The sequence below is a fragment of the Rhinopithecus bieti genome, unplaced genomic scaffold (genome assembly GCF_001698545.2).
Source record: "Rhinopithecus bieti isolate Rb0 unplaced genomic scaffold, ASM169854v2 scaffold_23236, whole genome shotgun sequence".
In the NCBI taxonomy this organism is placed as follows: domain Eukaryota; kingdom Metazoa; phylum Chordata; class Mammalia; order Primates; family Cercopithecidae; genus Rhinopithecus; species Rhinopithecus bieti.
Window position 1 is genome coordinate 4313353 of NW_016811820.1, and position 14010 is coordinate 4327362.

At 45.0% G+C, this 14010-nt stretch overlaps 1 protein-coding gene across 13 annotated transcripts in view; it reads right to left on the reverse strand.

Annotated features, from left to right (window-relative positions):
- Positions 1-14010, reverse strand: part of CALN1 (calneuron 1) — a 685843-nt gene that overhangs the window by 7728 nt on the left and 664105 nt on the right. The window lies entirely within an intron of this gene.

The window sequence follows — 14010 nt, forward strand, 5'->3', positions numbered from 1 at the left end:
TGCTAGTTAAATCACTGTAAGCGACTTCTTGCATTATTTCAGACATACACATAGTGGTTCTACAGTGGGGTTGTTGGACAAGCAGCACCCCCATTGCTGAGAGTTTAACAGCTTTTTTTTTTTTTTTTGAGACAGTGTATCGCTGTGTCTCCCAGGCTGGAGAGTGGTGGTACTATTGTAGCTCACTGCAGCCTTAACCTCCTGGGCTCAAGCTGTCCTCCCACTTCAGCCTCCTGAGTAGCTGGAACTACAAGTGTGCACCACTGTGCCTGACTAATTTTTTTTAATTTTCATTTTTGTAGAGATGGGGTCTTGCTATGTTGCCCAGTATAATCTCAAACTCCCCTGGGCTCAAGCCACCCTCCTGCCTCTGCCTCCAAAAGTGTTGGGATTACAGGCATGAGCCACCATGCTTGGCCACTGAGAGGTTTTTGAAAATGCAGATTCTTGACTGGGTTTGGTGGCTCTCACACCTGTAATCCCAGCACTTTGGGAGGCTGGGGTGGGCAGATCACCTGAGGTCAGGAGTTTGAGACCAGCCTGGTCGACATGGTGAAACCCTATCTCTACTAAAAATACAAAAATTAGCCAGGTATGGTGGCACACGCCTGTAATCCCAGCTACCTGGAAGGCTGAGGCAGGAGAATCACTTGAACCTGGGAGACAGAGGTTACAGGGAGCTGAGATCATGCTACTGCACTCCGGCCTGGGCTTCAGAGCAAGACTCTGTCTCAAAATAACAGGCAGATTCTTGTCCAGCCCCCACCCCAGATCTGCTGAATCAGAGGCTCTGGGAGTGGGGGCCCCTATCTGTGTTTAACAAGCCCTCCATTAGAGCTTAGATGCTGCTGAAGTTGGGGAAGTGGGGATTGCTCAAGGCTGAGAGAGAGAGAGAGAGAAAGAGAGAGAAAGAGAGAGGGAGAGAGAGAGAGAGAGGGAGAGGGAGAGGGAGAGAGAAAGGAAGGAAAGAAGGAAGGAAGGAAAAAGAAAAAAGAAAGATAAAGAGAAAGAAACAAAAGAGAAAGAGAAAGAAACAAAGAAAGAAAGAGAAAGAGAAAGGGAGAAAGAAACAAAGAAAGAAAGGAGAAAGAAAGAAAAAAAGAAGAAAGAAAGAGAAAGAAAGAGAGAAAAAAAGAAAGGAACACCCACTCCAGAGTTTTTCATTCAGTAGGCCCGGAGTAGGATGGAGTTGCTGGGGACAGGAGGGGTGTGTGTGTGTGTACATGTGTGTGTTGTTGGGGACATTAAATCAGAGGTGTTGAAAAGAATGGCTCTTTACGCTCAGCTGTTAAAGAAGACTGCATAGCAAAGGAAAAAGGTCAAGGTTGTATCCACGTGCCTTTAGAGAATGTAAAAATCACTCAAGCTCAAAAGGAGAAAGAGAAAGAAAGAAAGAAGAAAGAAAGAAAGAAAGGAAGGGAGCGAGGGAAGAGAAAGAACAAAAGAAAGAAAGAAGAAGAAATAAAAAAGAAAGAGAAAGAGAGAAAGAAAGAACAAAGAAAGAAAGAAGATATAAGGAAGGAAAGGAGAAAGAAAGAGAAAGAGAAAGAAAGAAGAGAAAGAAGGAAAGAAAGGAGAAAGCGAAAGAAAGAAAGAAGGAAAGAAAGGAGAAAAAGAAAGAAAGAGAGAAGGAGGGAAAGGAAGAAAGAAAGAAGACAAGAAAGAGAAAGAAAGGAAGAAAGAAAGAAAGAGAAAGAAAGAAGGAAAGAAAGGGCTTTGATGAAGTGCATCGGGGATCCCAGGCATTGCATTACCTCAGGGAAACTGAGTGGACGTCAGAATGTCTTTCCTGTCTCCTTTTCCTCTACACTTTCTCCCTTGCCCTCTGTCCTGCAGTGGTGCACGGTTCCCCAGTTAGCTTAGAGGAGACATCTGTGCCCTGGAGGTCGGCAGGAAGCCACCTACTCCAGAGCAACTGGCTGAAACAGCAGCACCAGTGCCAGCTGAGAGTTTGATACAAACGAGATTCTCAGCCCTATTGCAGAATTACTGAATCACAGGAGGTTGGGAATTTGTGTTTTAATAAGCTCTCCAGGCAATTAAGCAATTGCTAGACACCCACTCTGGAGTTTTTTGATTCAGTAGGTCCGGAGTAGGATGGAGTTGCTGGAAACAGGAGGGGTGTGTGTGTGTGTGTGTGTGTGCGGGCGCGCGCGTGCATGTGTTATTGTTGTTGCTGTTGACATTAAATCAGGGGTGTTGAAGAAGACGGCTCTTTACATTCAGCTGTTAAAGAAGACTGCATAGCAAAAGAAAAAGGTCAAGGTGGTATCCACATGCCTTTAAAGAATGTAAAAATCACTCAAGCTCAAATAGCTCTCTCCCTTGATGTTAAGTGGCTCATCCAAGTTCCTGGTAATATTAATAACAGGGAAGAAGTAGGAAGCTGGCCATATTTCCAAAGTCAAACAGAACTTTCTTCAAGAGAAAGGATCCCAAGGGCTTGTCAAAGGATCTCTAAAAATGGTATTGATCTTTTTTGTGGCTGTGTAGTATTCCATGATGTTTATGTACCACATTTTCTTTATCCAATCTACCATTGATGACCATTTAGGTTGATTTAATGTCTTTGCTATTGTGAATAGTGGTGCAATGAACATACACATGCATGTATCTTTATGGTAGAACAATTTATATTTCTCTGGATATATACCCAATAATCGGATTGCTGGATCGAATGGTAGTTCTGTTTCTAGCTCTCTGAGGAATCGTCACACTGCTTTCTACATCCTTTACAGGAACATTGATGGGGTTGGAGGCCACAATCCTTGGCAAACCGACACAAGAAGAGAAAATCAAATACCGTATGTTCTCACTTACAAGTGGGAGCTGAATGATGAGAACACATGGAGGCAAAGAGGGGAACCACAGACACTGGGGCCTACTTGAGGATGGAGGGTGGGAGGAGGGAGAGGAGCAGAAAAAATTCACTATTGGGTTCTAGGCTTAGTGCCTGGGTGGTGAAATAATCTGTACAACAAATGCCGGTGACACGAGTTTACCTATAGAACAAACTGCACATGTACCCCTGAACCTAAAATAAAAGTTAAAAAAATGGCATTGAGCAGGAAGGTGTCTCCAGAAAGCCAGGCTTCAAGAAAATGCACTTCAAACGCTGGGTGTGGTGGACAGAACTGCGACCTGCCACTAATTCATGCGTTTCTTGATAATTATTGAAGATTATAATGCATTTGCACTGTACCATATTTTTGTGTATTTATTTACTCTTGCCTCTTGCTGTCTATTATTTAGAAGTCTGTAATAGAAGACTATAGGTGAGCCTGGGACACACTGTAAGTCTAAGATCTGACTTACAGTGACCCAGCCGCAGCCCCCAGCCTCCTCACCAACATGATGCTTGTGAATTCTTTCACCATCATCTTGTTATCTTTATTCCTTCTGAATCCACTGATTTCTGCTTCCCTGGGGTGATTTAAAGTATCTGTGGCTCAGCTTTCTTCTTGTCGATTCAAGCTTCCACCTTTTGCTACTAAGAATAATGCTGTTTAGGTGTGGGTCTCAGAATCTTACAAGTTCTCACCTGGAGGAAGACAATATTCCTGGGGTAGAGATGGGCTTTATCTCATCAGTAGGCAAACGTACAAAGATGCCAAGTCCCAGGAAGGAAAAAGGAGGTGGCATTTAAGAAGGAAAGGGCCAAAGCAGAAAATAAGACGAGAATGTGGAAGTAGCATATCCTAACGCTTTCTGGCTAATTTATTCTGAGCAGCTTCTTCACCTGGAAATGTTTCCGAAGGTAGTCCTTTTCCATTCCATCTTGAGGGCCCGTGAAAGCTTTAGGAAGAGAAACATTGCATGACTGGGCTGAGGGAGAAAGTTTTTGCTGAAGCCCTTCTTTGTGAAGGTCAACCAGGAAACAAGGTTACCAGCAACAGGATTATTCCCCAGGAGAGGGGAGCTGCAACTTTGATCTAAAAATCCACCCAAGCAGTAGGAGGGGAGAGATAAGGACCGAGCAATTGCCTGGAGAATTTAGACCAATGTCCTATAAGCGGAGAGGAGTAGAGCCAGGTGCAGTGGCTCATGCCTGTAATCCCAGCACTTTGGGAGGCTGAGGTGGGCGGATCACCTGAGACCACGAGTTCGAGACCAGCTTGGCCAACATAGTGAAACCCCATCTCTACTAAAAATACAGAAAAATAGCTGGGCATAGTGGTGGGCACCTGTAATCCCAGCTACCAGGAAGGCTGAGGCAGGAGAATTGCTTGAACCCAAGAGGTGGAGGATGCAGTGAGCCGAAATTGCGTCATTGCACTGCAGCCTGGGCAACAAGAGTGAAACTCCATCTCAAAAAATAAAAAAAATAAAAAAAATAAAAATAAAAAAAGCAGAGAGGAGCTTCTAGATCATTAGTGGATCGCGGCAGCTCTGAAATAGACCTTAGTTTGAGTCAGTACCCTGTGCTTTGATGAAAATCATTTTATACTGCATTCTGACATCATCATAAATTGTGTGGCTAAGCAAAGAGGAATGACTTTGGAGCCAGAGCAATATCTGGATCATGATTCTCTGTGTGACCTTGAGCAAGTAAATTTCGCTAGGCCTCAATCTTCTCATCCATAAAATGGGATAATAAGATCTATCTTATTGGGCTGGGTGTGGTGGCTCACACCTGTAATCCCAGCACTTTGGGAGGCTGAAGCGGGTGAATCACCTGAGGTCAGGAGTTTGAGACCAGCCTGGCCAACATGGTGAAACCCCATCTCCACTAAAAATACAAAAAAAAAAAAAAAAAAAAAAAAAAAAAAAGAATTAACTGAGCATAGTGTGGTGTGCCCGTGATCCCAGCTACTTGGGAGGCTGAGGCAGGAGGATCACTCGAACCCAGGAGGCAGAGGTTGATCGTGCCACTGCATTCCAGCCTGGGCGACAGAACAAGACTCTGTCTAAAACAAACAAACAAACAAACCAACAAACCCAAAAACAAACAAACAAAAGATCTATCTTCTTGTGAAGATTATGCATATAGGAAGAAACCGGAAAATTGTGCCCCATGAATGTGAGCTCCCTTGTATATGCCTTTTAAATGTTCCTATTTCCTGATTGAACACCAGCCTCAATGGGCTGGGTACTGTGTTAAGAGCTTTGTTGGTTCTATGTACAGAGGTCACAGAGCAGCAGATCTCATATGTGATGGGTGTGTCGTCTTCATTTACTGCGTGAGGAGCCTGAATTCCAATAAGTGAAGTTCAAGGTCATTTGGGAAAGGGTAGATGTGGGATTTGAGCCAAGAGCTTACTGTAATACCCAGGTTCAAAACTCGTGTACAAATTCTTCTTGGTTTCCTGCATAGCAATAAATAGTTCCAAAGAAAATGCACTTCAAACGCCGGGTGTGGTGGACAGAACACGGCACTAATTTATGCATTTCTTGGTAATTATTGAAGCTTATCATACATTTGCATTGTACTATATTTTTGCGTATTTATTTACACTAGCTGTCTATTATTTAGAAGTCTGTAATAGAAGACTATAGGTCAGTCTGGGAAAAACTGTGAGTCCAAGATCTGACTTCTTCCCCTAATTGCTGCTTAGGAGCCCTGGACAAGTGAAGGAACTTCTGCTAGTGTCAGTTTCTCTCTCTGTAAAAGGAGCTAATAATTGCTCTGCTCATCTCAAGAATTATTTCAAAGATCAATGAGCTAATCAAAGTGAAAGCTACATCCAACTGTAAATTGCCAGAGAAATACAAGATTTCATTCTTGCATCCCCTGAGGACAGGAGGAAACCCCTGCTGGTTTTTCATCCTATTCCCTGCAACCTACAGCACAAGGCTGAGACTACCTCAGATGCTCCAAATCTTTGTTTTCATCTCTTCCTTCATTAAGTCATTCAGAACTGCAGCTAGACTCACCTTTCCCTGCAGGCTTCCTGCAAAGGCCCCCATTGATGGGAGAAGCCTGTTCCATCCTCTAAGCTCAGCACAGAAGACCACAGCTCACTCTTCCCCACTTCCCGGCTCTATTCCTAGACCACCCTCCTCCCCTTCCCTCCCCACGGCCACCTCTGTTCAGCCAAGCAGGTCTCTCATTTTCTTCAATGCAGATCAGTGGTGCCTTCTGATCTTGCCTCTTTTTCTTTTCTTTTCTTTTCTTTTTTGAGATGGAGTCTCACTCTGTTGCCAGGCTGGAGTGCAGTGGCACGATATTGGCTCACTGCAACCTCCAACTCCCTAGCGATTCTCCTGCCTCAGCCTCCCGAGTAGCAGGGAGGGGATTACGGGCACACACCACCACACTCAGCTAATTTTCGTATTTTTAGTAGAGACAGGGTTTCACCGTGTTGGCCAGGATGGTCTCGATCTCTCGACCTTGTGATCCACCCGCCTTGGCCTCTCAAAGTGCTGGGATTACAGGCATGAACCACTGTGCCCGGCCATCTTCCCTCTTTTTCTCTGGGGCCCAGCCCAAACTTTTCTTTCCTCTGAGGTTTCTTCTGAACACCCTGCTCTATAAAAGGGCCTGCTCCTTGTATTTATTCGTTGTAATGATCTAGCTTTCAAGATTTATTTATTTTTAATTAAGATGTAGTTCACATACCATAAAATTGGCCCTTGTTCGAAAATTAGGTCCAATTCAGCAGCGTTTAACATATTCGCAAGATTGTGCAACCGTCACCACTACCTAATTCCAGAGCATTTTTATCACCCTAAAAAGAAATCCCAGGCATATTAACAGTCACTGCTCATTCCGATCGCTCTGCAGCCCCAGGCAAACGCTAATCTACTGTCTGTCTCTAGGGATTTGCCTACTCTCACTCTTTCAAATAAATAAGATCATACGGTAGGTGACCTTTTGTGTCTGACTTCTTTTAGCATAATTTTTCAAGGTTCCTCCAGCTGTATGTAGCATTTATCAGTACTTCATTCCTTTTTATGACCAGATAATAGTTTATTGTATGAATATATCACTCTTTGTTTAGCTATTCATAAGCTATAAACATTTGGCTTCCTTCCACCTTTTGGTTACTATGAATCATGCTGCTATGAACATCCATGCACATGTTTACATGTCAACATATGTCTTAAATTCTCTTGGGTGCAAACCTAGAAGTTGAATTACTGGGTAATATAGTCTCCCCTCCCCTCCTTTTTTTTTTGAGATGGAGTCTCGCACTGTTGCCCGGACTGGTGTGCAGTGGCGTGTTCTCGGCACGCTGCAACCTCCACCTCCCGGACTCAAGTGATTCTCCTGCCTTAGGCTCCCGAGTAGCTGGGATTACAGGCTCCCGCCACCACGCCCGGCTAATTTTATGTATTTTTAGTACAGATTACAGGCGTGAGCCACCGCGTCCAGCCTATGTTTCTTTCTTTTTTTTTTTGAGACAGAGTCTGGCTCTATTGCCCAGGTTGGAGTGCAGTGGCGCGATCTCGGCTCACTGCAAACTCTGCCTCCTGGGTTCACGCCATTCTCCTGCCTCAGCCTCCCCAGTAGCTAGGACTACAGGTGCCCGCCACCACGCCTGGCTAGTTTTTTTTTTTGTAGTTTTAGTAGAGACAGGGTTTCACCATGTTGGCCAGGATGCGCTCGATCTTCTGACCTCGTGATCCGCCCGTCTTGGCCTCCCAAAGTGCTGGCATTACAAGCTTGAGCCACCGCGCCCAGCCTATGTTTCATTTTTTTAAGGAACTGACCTTTTTGTCTCTTACTGAATATGTCATGCTGCTGGTGATGTTTTCTATCTTCCCACTAAATCTTGGGCTCTTTTTCAGCACAGTACTTGGCACAGTGGAAGCTCAGAAAGTATTTGGGAATGAAACGTGAGTTGAGGAGGCTGCCGCGGGAGGACACAGAGGCAGAGTTTCCTGTTTTCCTGCAAGCTTGTTCACAGGCTTCATGCACAACAGACTGGTGGCTGCCTCAGCAAGACCTGGGTGTGCAAGCTCTAGCGACAGACTGTTGGAGTGTTTCTTTTCCTCTCTTATTTTAACAGCCATTCACACTGCTCCACTCGGCAAATGACAGGCAGTGGTTCTTGGCTTTTCTCCTGGAGACGGTCATCTGCAGAGACTCTGCCACTCATCAGCCCATGGCCCTGGAGACAATAGGTTCATAATCTCTCTGGCTTCAATCTCCACATTTGGGAGCTGGGCTGCACGTCTTCAGAGACACCGGCTTCCAAATGAGGCAAATCAGAGCCATGAAAATTCTGATTCCTTGCTCCATGACAGACCGACAGAAGTCATATTATTTTTGTCAGGGAGCTGGGGGTGCAGGGAAGTTAAAAAACAAAACAGTAGCAATCCCAGCTCAGGTGATTCTTAGGATAACCAGAGCCACCAGGCCTGGGAGCTATTTTTGCTCTGCGATCCTTCCAGTTCTGATATTTTATGATTCTATAAAATTGGCTACTTATGCACCCTAAAATGGAACTAACTAAGAGCTTTTGAAAGAGAATTTTATATACACCAATGATATCAAAAATGCCCAGGCACCCAAACAAAACCCAAAGGAAGAGATGGAGGATGTGGCTTCTATGGAATAAGAGTGGGGTTGGTATGTTTCATGATGCTTTTCTTAAGAGGAAGATAAGTCATGCTGACTTGTGGGGCTGGGAGCTGGTCTCTTCTCCCCTACAAAATCTCATGCCCCGCATCTCAGGTTTGCTAGACCCCAGACAGCTGTGTTTTGCTTTGAGAGTCCTACAATGGACTCTGGTACAGTAGCCAGGCATTGTTTTTGTCTCTCTGGAAGCCCTACCCCTTGTTCTAATAACAAAATTCACCTTTTGTGCTTGGGACCTGCACCACTCCATCTAGTGGAACTCAGTTCCTGACTTCACCTTTTCCACCATCACAAACCAGGTTGCCCAGGTGTCGTACCCAAAGATTGTTCTACAGTAGGCACCTGAGTTAAACAGGTTTGACTGGCGCTCCTTTTTGGATGAAGACAGATCCTGAGAGAGAAAATCTTGAGACCTTGTGAAGACAGAGTCTGCCCAAGAATGGAGCTAACAGGGAGTTAAAAAGGACAGAGAGAGGGAGAGGCAGACAGCAGGCAAGAGAGAGACAGAGACAGAGACACACACAGAGAGAGAGAGAGAGAGAGAGAGAGGAGAGAGATGTTGCTTGAACTCTTTGAGTCCAGGCCACACAAAGTTCACGCGCTTGACTTCCCCCATTATTTCAGCCAGTGATTTGTTTTTTTTTTTTTTTTTTTTGAGATGGAGTCTCGCTCTGTCGCCCAGGCTGGAGTGCAGTTGTGCAATCTCCGCTCACTGCAAGCTCCGCCTCCTGGGTTCACGCCATTCTCCCGCCTCAGCCTCCCGAGCAGCTGGGATTACAGGCGTCCATCACACGCCCGGCTAGTTTTTTGTATTTTTAGTAGAGACGGGGTTTCACGGTGTTAGCCAGGATGGTCTCGATCTCCTGACCTCATGATCCGCCTGCCTCGGCCTCCCAAAGTGCTGGGATTACAGGCGTGAGCCACCGTGCCCGGCCGAGCCAGTGATTTTTAGTTTAAAAGAATCTCGGTTGGCTTTCTTTTATTTGCAACTGAAACTATCTTTTATTTATTTATTTATTTATTTTTAGAAACTGGGTTTCACTCTGTCGCCCAGGGGGAATGCAGTGGCATGATCATAGCTCACTGCAGCCTCGATTTCTTGGGCTCAAGGAATCCTCCTGTCTCAGTCTCCTGAGTAGCTGGGACTGCACCATGCTTAGCTAATTAAAAAAAATTTTCTTTTGTAAACATGAGTCTCACTATGCTGCCCAGGCTGGTCTCAAACTCCTGGGCTCAAGTGATCCTTCCACCTTTGCCTCCCAAAGTGTTTGGATTACAGGTGTGAGCCACCATGCCTGGCCGATAAGAGTCTTTTATTTTATTTTCTTTTCTGAGACAGAGTTTTGCTCTGTCACCCAGGCTTGAGTGCAATGGTGTGATCTCGGCTCACTGCAACCTCTGCCTCTGGGGTTCAAGCAATTCTCCTGCCTCAGCCTCCCAAGTAGCTGGGATTACAGGTGCCCACCACCATGACCAACTAACTTTTTTGTATTTTTAGTAGAGACGGGATTTCACCATGTTGGCCAGGCTGGTCTTGAACTCCTGACCTCGTGATCCATCCACCTCAGCCCCCCAAAGTGTTGGGATTACAGGCATGAGCCACCGTGCCCGGCCGAGAGTCTTGATGAATACCCTTGATACCCTCAATGTGAGTAGTGATTTGAGTCTAGGAATGAATGTGTCAACAGCAAGGCTCCCACCCCCTGCATTTGGTTCCTGCCTCATGAAGATGTGGCGCTCCAGCAGCAGCACATACTCAGCAATGTCTGCAGGTAAAAAAAATAACCAGAAGATAACTGAGGCTAGGAACTGGTTAGCCTTGCCTTTCATTCATTCACTTCCAGTGCTTACTAACGTGTTGAGTTTTGTACTGCATATTGTCAAGGATGACATTGTTTAATCCTCAAAACAACTGTATGAGGTAGATTGTATCATGATTCCCCTTTCACAGATGGAGAAAATGAGGTTCTCCATATTTACTCAAGTGCCTCACTCAAATGAGTGCATGCTGGGGAAGGATTTTAAGCCAGGCTTGTCCCGGGTGCAGAGCTGGAGCTCTTAACCAGCTCTGTTTTAGTGTGTTTATACAAAACAGCTCTCTGGGTCTCTATTTTTTTTGTTGAGACAGAGTCTCGCTCTGTTGCCCAGGCTGGAGTGTAATGGTGCGATCTTAGCTCACTGCAACCTCTGCCTCCTGGGTTCAAGTGATTCTCCTGCCTCAGCCTCCCGAATAGCTGGGATTACAGGTGCCTGCCACCGTGCCCAGCTAATTTTTTTTTTTTTTTTTTTTTTTTTTTTGTATTTTAGTAGAGATGAGGTTTCACCATGTTGGCCAGGCTGGTCTTGAACTCCTGACCTCAAGTGATCCACCCGCCTCAACCTCCCAAAGTGCTGGGACTACAGGCATGAGCCACTGTGCCCAGCTGGGTCTCTATTTTGTGTTTCAGAATCTCATTGCTTCCTACAGGTTTGCTGCGAAGGGTCCCCAAACAGAAGAAAAATTCCTTTTTGTCTGAAGTTCCAAATCTCTTTGAAAACTGTCCTCTGTCTCACCACTGGCTACTGACCTCAGCTCCTTAACCTCCTATGTCTACCCAAGGAGAAAGGTTTTATTTCAGGAAATTCACTGCACAGGAGGACTGGGAACAGATGGCGTTGATGACATATTGTACCTTTTTCATTTAGATGGGCAGGAGAGAACCATCGTGTGCGGCCCGGTGATGGGCAGGTCTCCCCATCCAGGTGTGCACTTGATGGCCCGACAGGAACGCTGTGACTTCAGCAAGGAGGACTGCGCTGAGAACCTTGGATTTGGCTGCAAAATTCCTTCTGACCTTCCACTGAGCCCAGAAGTTTCTGTATCTAAATATGACCATCATCATCCAGCCTTTTCATGGGATGGATGAGGAAAATAAGGCTCAGAGAGGTTAACCAACTTTCCCGGGGTCACACAGCTAGTTGGCACAGAATCCACACCTCTTCCCCAGGGGGCTTCCTGGGGCTGCCTGGCTTGTGTCACCATCCTTGCCACTTGTTTCTTTTGTCCATCATATGGAAGTGCTGAGTGATTCAGAAGAGCTCTGCCTTGTCTTTCACAGAAACTATTTATTCCCCAGTTGGTGATTTCACTTTACTTGCCTCTCCCGTGCCTGTTGTCAGAATGTCTAGAAAAATCTGACAGCTGGTATTCCATTTAGGGACAACACTTGGGGGATGTGTCTTGAGAGGGCGCACACACAGATCTTGCTGCGTTTCTACTCAACTTCCAAATATAATATGCTTTCGTCGGTGATGAAATGGAAAATGAGTATGGGTGATGAAACACCATTTTGTATGAAGACTTGGAAATGCCTAAGCCCACGTGAATGACCCAGGGTGACCATTGAAGATGCCAGGGCAGGGCACTGACAAGTAGACCCAGGTTAAAATTCTTTTTCTTTTGTTTTGATTCAGCAATTAAAAAAAATTATTATTTTAAGTTCCATGATACATATGCAGAATGTGCAGGTTTGTTACATAGGTAAACGTGTGCCATGGTGGTTTGCTGCACTTATCAACCCATTACCTAGGTATTAAGCCCCGGAGGCATTAGCTATTTATCATGATGCTCTCCCTCCCATTGCCCCCTGACAGGCCCCGGTGTGTGTTGTTCCCCTCCCTGTGTCCCTGTGTTCTCATTGTTCAACTCCCACTTATAAGTGAGAACATGTGGTGTCTGGTTTGCTGATCCTGTGTTAGTTTGCTAAGGATGATGGCTTCCAGCTTCATCCATGTCCCTGCAAAAGACATGATCTCATTCCTTTTTATGGCTGCATAGTATTCCATGGTGTATATGTACCACATTTTCTTTATCCAGTTGAAATTCTTTTTATAAAAACATTGAGACAGGATCTCGCTCTGTCACTCAGGCTGGAATGAAGTGGCATGATTGTGGCTTACTGCAGCCTCAACCTCCCAGGCTCAAGTGATCCTCCCACCTCAGTCTCCTGAGTAGCTGGGACTACAGGTGCCTGCCACCACGCCTGGTTATCTATCTATCTATCTATCTATCTATCTATCTATCTATCTATCATCTATTATCTGTCTATCATTTATCTATCATCTATTATCTATCTATCATCTATCTATCTATGTATCTACCTATCTATCATCTATCTACCTATCAATTATCTATCTATCATCTATCTACCTGTCAATTATCTATCTATCTACTTACCTACCTACCTACCTACCTACCTACCTACCTATCTAGACAGGGTTTTGCCATGTTGCCCAGGTTGCAGGTTAAAATTCTTAGCCATTATTTGACTTGGAAAAAATGACTTCACTTTGTGGCGCCTCAGTTTCCTCATTTACACGAAAATGGCAACAGAACTTGTCTCTCAGGGCCATGCAGAGGGGTCAATGCAATGTGTTAATATTAGGTTGGTGCAAAAGTAATTGTGGTTTTTGCCATTAAAACACTTGCCATTGCTGGGCATGGTGGCTCACGCCTGTAATCCCAGCACTTTGGGAGGCTGAGGTGGGTGGATCACCTGAGGTCAGGAGTTTGAGACCAGCCTGGCCAACATGGTGAAACCCGTCTCTACTAAAAATACAAAAATTAGCTGGGTGTGGTGGTGCAAACCTGTAATTCCAGCTACTCAGGAGGCTGAGACATGAGAATTGCTTGAACCCAGGAGGTGGAGGTTGCAGAGACCACACCACTTCACTCCAGCCTGGGCGACAGACCAAGACTGTGTCCAAAAAAAAAAAAAAAAAAAAAAAAAAAATTGCCATTCCTTTTAATGGCAAATAGTGCAATTACTTGTGCACCAACCTAATAAATGACCAGCACTTGGCAGGCATGCGTGACAGTTCTCTTCCACCCTCTTCCTCCTGGACTGCATCCATATGGATTAAACAGTAAACATCCTGGAAGCAAGCACTATCAACCTTAATAGATAGTATAATGTGTCATGGGAGTACTTAATAAAAATCTGGTGACCGGCAAATAGATGATTCAACCACAAAGATCACTGAATTCCATAGATGCCAGCAACTGGAACCAAATAATAAGATATAAATTCGTCTCAGTGTCGTTGAGCTTATGATCTCTAAAATCAAGAATGTTTGGTGCCTAATATGGGTGGAACTGAGGCAAAACATCTTTAAAAACTCCCTTATTCAGCACGAATGGTGAATAAGTACTTTCAGTAAACACATACTTAAATGTCCAACCTGTTATGGGGATATGGGCTTGGTAAGTTCTTTATTCAGAGTTGGCGTCTTGCTCTGCTGCCCAGGCTGAAGTGTATTGGTGCAATCATAGCTCACTGCAGCCTCGAACCCCTGAGCTCAGGTGATCCCTCCACCTCATCCTCCCGAATAGCTGAGACTACAGGCATGCGCTACCATGCCTGGCTAATTTAAAAATTTTTCTTTTTGTAAGGAAGAGGTCTTGCTATGTTGCCAGGCTATGGTAATTTTTCCAAAAAATTAAGACA